At 43.4% G+C, this 5,104-nt stretch overlaps 1 pseudogene; it reads left to right on the top strand.

The window, feature by feature from the left end:
* Positions 1-2,046: 2,046 nt before the first annotated feature.
* LOC147465215 (tropinone reductase homolog At5g06060 pseudogene) lies at positions 2,047-3,242 on the top strand (annotated as a pseudogene).
* The last annotated feature ends 1,862 nt before the right edge of the window (positions 3,243-5,104 follow it).

The following is a 5,104-nucleotide window of genomic DNA, read 5'->3' as shown; positions in this document are numbered from 1 at the left end:
CTGCTGACATGCATGAGGTCTTAGACAATATTTTAGGGAGGAGTCCAAGTTAAAAGCAAAGCGGAAAGGTATTTTGATAAGCGGCAGTAAAAAGGTTGTGGCAAGCTCCAATTTACTAGCTACCAAAAGTTGTTGTCTCGCTTAAGTTCCTTGGCAACTTGTGAAACATTGGTTTCTAAGGTACCTCTTAATTCTTTGAGACCTCTCATTGCAAATTTAAGGTTAAAATAAAGCTTGAATAGATGCCTTGAAGGGACCTCCAGAAGGATGCTTAATTTGATCATTTGGTCCTATGCCCTAGTCCCTTTAATCATGAAAAAGAATGCCCTTACATTGCTCGCCATCACATTGTAGGTGTTGTTGTATTGCCATCCGTTGTCAAAACCTCAACATCATGCCCTCTCGCCATCATTTTCCCAAGAGGCAAACAATTGATCTATTTGTCGATCTGTGGTGCCGCTTTCTCTGCTTGATACGCTGCTTTCTTTGCTAGTGGCACCGCATGCTACAACACATTGCTAGTTTGCTTTACATTTTTCTAAAAGAAATGACTCTACCCATATGGTCCTACCCCTCCCTACCCGTATCACCCTACCCCTCCCAGCTAGTCTTCTTGCAACTGTTTTGTTTTAAAAAAATGACTCGCATGACCCTACCCCTCCCTAGTCTTCTCCCTACCCTCATGACCCTTCCTCTCTCTTGTCTGGTGATGTAACTAGTCTGCACCGGCGTGGACTGGTTGCAGCAACAAACCAGGGAGGGGAATGGTCACGAGGGTAGGGTGGTTTTCTTTAAAAGAAAGTATTACTTTGGTCTTCAAGGTGGCGGCAGCGCCAGTGTTCAAGAAAATTATGCCTCCACTTAGTACAAATCTCGCTTCTCTGTGCGTGTAGTATAAATCAAAAACCGATTCCTATCCTCTCCCAAACCATCCTCGTCCAGTCCCTTACCCTTGCATGGACCTCGAGGTTGGCTCCCTACACTTGAGAGTTCAGGCACGTGGCCTCGAAAGTCAAACGCAACCTGATCAAATCCAAATGAACCCCAAACTCCAGCGAGAATATCATATTTGACTGGCCATTGAAATGGAGCCCGAGACCTACCTTGGCGACCAATGAAATGGAGCTCGAGACCTGCCTTGCCGCAGCTGTGCAACGTAGATGATTTATAAAAATAAAAATAAAACCTGTTGCAACCATTCCGTGCCGACGCGGACTGGTTTCGGCAGGTTTCACAAGAGTAGTGTTGTACTTGACTGGCCAATGAAATGGAGTCGAAGACCTACCTTGCCACAACTACGCAACGTAGATGATTTTAAAAAAAAAACAAAAACCTGCTGGAACCATTCCGCGTCGGTGCGGAATGGTTCCAGAAGGTTTCGCAAGAGCAGTGCATTGAGAGGCTAGCAAGATAAAAGGGACGGACAATAGTTGAAGAGATGTCCAGTCAGAGGAACAGTGGGAAGATTTTGCGTGCTAAAGGCGCCAGATCTTGCTGCTGCGATCTTGCTGGGATGTGTGAGCAGTTCCTGGCCTGGGTTGATGCGGATGAGCATCCAGTTGAAGGGTCCAGCTAGACTTTGACTAGCATGCTATTGGATTGCTGCTTTATCACCAGCAGATTTTCACCTACCACTGCCATCTCGTGGGTCTCGCGTGCGCCAGGCATGGAGTACTCCTTCACCACTTAGCTACCGTCTCTGATCCAAGCTGGCGGCCAGCGGCGACAGCTGCTAATTTTGCTTCTGCATATTGACAAGGCTCATGAAGATTATTTAATGCTTCCTCAGTCGGCAGCGCAAGGTGCTGCAGCGACACATCCATCAGCTTAGGACCCGTCAGCTGCTCCATGGCTTGGGAGATGTAGTCCTCATGTGCATGAGGCTTCTTGCCATAAAGAGATCAAGGACGTTGCACAATTCATGGAGGCTGATGATCCCAGTGCTAACTGCGAGCTCATATTGATAATTATGTGAGTAAAAGATATGAGTGTGGATATTGCATATGCATAGCTAGCTAGAGAATATAGGTAGGTAGATTTACTGCGATGAGCTCTCGTGAACCCAGCCAACGTTATTTAAGTACGTTGCACAGTATCCCTTAAAGAGTGCTACTGCTCGCCAGATTGTCGTAAAGAGTGATACTGCTAAGGAATAAGCACAAAGGGTTAACGTCACCATTCACCTTATTAAAAAGCGCGGCCTGTCGATCATGGGACTCTTTTGTTTGCTTGCTTAATGCTTGCTTTATAATTTCCCTTGTGGAGCCAGGTGCCAATTCGATCAGAGGCTGATTTGTTACATTCTATATTGCACCTTGTACCACCTTCATGATTGCAGGATAAATCATAGCTCCTCATTCTTCACATTGAAGTGAGATTCCAATCATTAGAGAGAATAGATAGTGCACAATCAGAGGAAGAGTGGGAAGCTCGAGGAAGATGCTTCATCTCGAGAGCAAGCAGCTGAGCAGGGTCCAAGGGCGCCGTGGATGCGACCCTAAGCGTCTTGCACCGACTTAAGCTGAGGACAGGGAACCGCCTGTGCCACCCTGAGCTAGAAGCAAAAACGCAGATGGAAGAAAACCCTTGAGTGCGACTCTTGAGGCCAGCAAGTATGGGATTTTCTCATGCGCGCTGCCTGTAGGCGGCGCAGTTGCCGCCTCTCTCTCTCTCTCTCTCCCCCTCTCTCTCTCTCAGCCTTATTTTGGTGATGTTTCCTCAGACTTCAATGGAAAGCTCAATATTCTGGTGAATAATGTGGGCATGAATATAAGAAAGCCTACTATGGAGTACACCGCAGAAGATTTCTCTCTGATCATTTCCATGAATTTCCAGTCATCATATCAAAATGCTCAGCTGACCCATCCTCTTCTAAAAGCATTGAGAAAGGGAAATGTTGTTTTTGTTTCATTTATAGCAGCCTATAGGTGTTGTTGCGATTTTTTTTGGTTCTCTGTACATTGCAAGTAAAGATGCTATGAATCCAATTGCAAAGAATCTTGCCTGTGAGTGGGCCAAGGATGGAATTCGAGTAGCCATTGTGGCTCCCTGGTGCTTAAAGACGAGGGCTTAACAAGGCAAACTACATGTTGGACGCCTCTAAGGCGAGCTGGAGAACCATTCAAAGTTGCCTGAGTTGAAGTGGCATTCTTGTGCCTCCCCACTGCAGGATTTATGAATGGTCATTTATCACAATCAGTGGTGCTATGTTTGTAAATGGCTTCTTCCCTATAGATGATTGAGATCTGCTGAGTATTCAGTGTCCAGAGAGAGAGAGAGAGAGAGAGAGAGAGAGAGATAGATGTATTATGCTACCATGACAATGTCAATTTCTTAAAATAATTCCAATTTGCAAGTAATGTTTTTAGTTTTTTTGCACCCTTCCACTAGTGATTGACTTTTCGATTTGAGTTGAGTTGGTTCCGCGTTGCCCCATGTTGGTTTTATTGATGTGTATTTAGCTTTGTTCATGAATTCATTGGCAGTCATTTGTTCATTTGAGGGATTTGAACTCATGCACAAGATTGCAATGGTAATTCTCATAAGCAGACCAACCAAGCCGCTTCTTGGCTCTTAGCTTCCAAATGTACATATAAGAAAAGAAAAATTCTCAAAGCAATTCAATAAAATGGTGATGGAGGGGAGGCAACACTATTGTGATCGGTGCTATCATGCATGGTGAAGGCCACCTTGGAGGAGCTTGTTTTTGTCAAGCGTGAAACAAGGGATTTTCAATCACGTACGCTTGCATCTTGCCAGAGTATTGCACCTAGTGTTTAGGGGTTCTCATGAGGATAAATTATCTCTGTACACAAGGTGTCAGCATTTGCTCCCTAAACGTCGCACTGCCCACAAGGCCCCTGCGCCAATACAGGGGTCTAGTGGGAGATTGTATCTTTGTTATGGGTAATACATCACACCATGGCTTTCCAAGAACATTTTCCAATGAAAGAAAATAAAGACGCACGGTGGGCACACTTAATAATTCTTTTGGCTCATAGGTCAAATTTAAATGACTTGCTAGTATTTATACTAAAAAAAGTAATATTTTACTAGTTTTCTTGAAGACAAGCTCGGAATGTAGTCAAAATTTTTGCAATTTTAGCCAGTAAAGATACACTAGACCAGAGTTTTCTTCAAACGCTTCATTGCATTGCCCATTTGTGGCCCTCATGTATGGAAGCTAAGAGACAGTTCACAAGGTTATTGATTTTCAAATGGTAGCAATGCAATTTTAGTTTATTTGGTGTGAGAAACAGCGAGAACATGAACATATGATTTTTTAGATTTTTAAAAAATACTATTTTTAACAAAAAATACTACACCATGTTTATTATTTTTGTGGTTTACCTCCCACTTCACGCTTAAGAGGTGGAGAGAAAAGGAAATAGTTCTCAATTAGCAACCAAAAATAGGACCCACAACCAACCATGAATCATACATTCCACAAATCACTTGATCAGCGTGTAAATCTTTTTAAAAATAATTTGGAAGCAAGGATTTTTTTATGTTCCTTCATGTTTGTGCAAGGGGCTAGAGACAAAGATTGAGTCAAATACATGTTCAAGACATGGAATGAAATGCAAGTAAGCTTTGATATTCGCTCGAGAAATCTCGCTCGGGCTATCGTAAGACTCCGATCGAGCAATTGCAATGTCCTTAGGCCTTCTTTCTAATTGATGTATTTGCAAATCAAGAAGGCCTCCCCTACTCATTCCATCTTCCCGATGCATTTCATTCCATGTTGGAATCACATCCTCAATTGGCATTACAGGCTTTTGACCATACATCATTTTAGCAGGCATGTAACTACTCACTAAGCATACCGTGACATCCAAAGGACGGGATGCTTCACATGCAGTTAAGTGAGTGTGAGAGAGAGAAGTACCTGACCTAGGTGGACGAGCATGTAAAAACATCCCAAAATAACTCACCAAGTGTATGAAACATGTAAAAATACTAAAATGAGCTAAGAGAGGGAGCTGCATGAGCAGAATATGACAAAAGTTTTCTATTTTCGTAAGTATGATCTATTTTGGGATTGCGTGTCGGCCCCCCTTCCCTCTTGTTTTCTTATTTTGTGTGCGTTGTTCTGGGTGTTTAG

The sequence above is a fragment of the Adiantum capillus-veneris genome, chromosome 1 (assembly GCF_014529385.1).
Source record: "Adiantum capillus-veneris isolate H3 chromosome 1, ASM1452938v2, whole genome shotgun sequence".
Taxonomy (NCBI): Eukaryota; Viridiplantae; Streptophyta; class Polypodiopsida; order Polypodiales; family Pteridaceae; genus Adiantum; species Adiantum capillus-veneris.
This window is presented reverse-complemented; position numbering and strand designations above follow the sequence as displayed.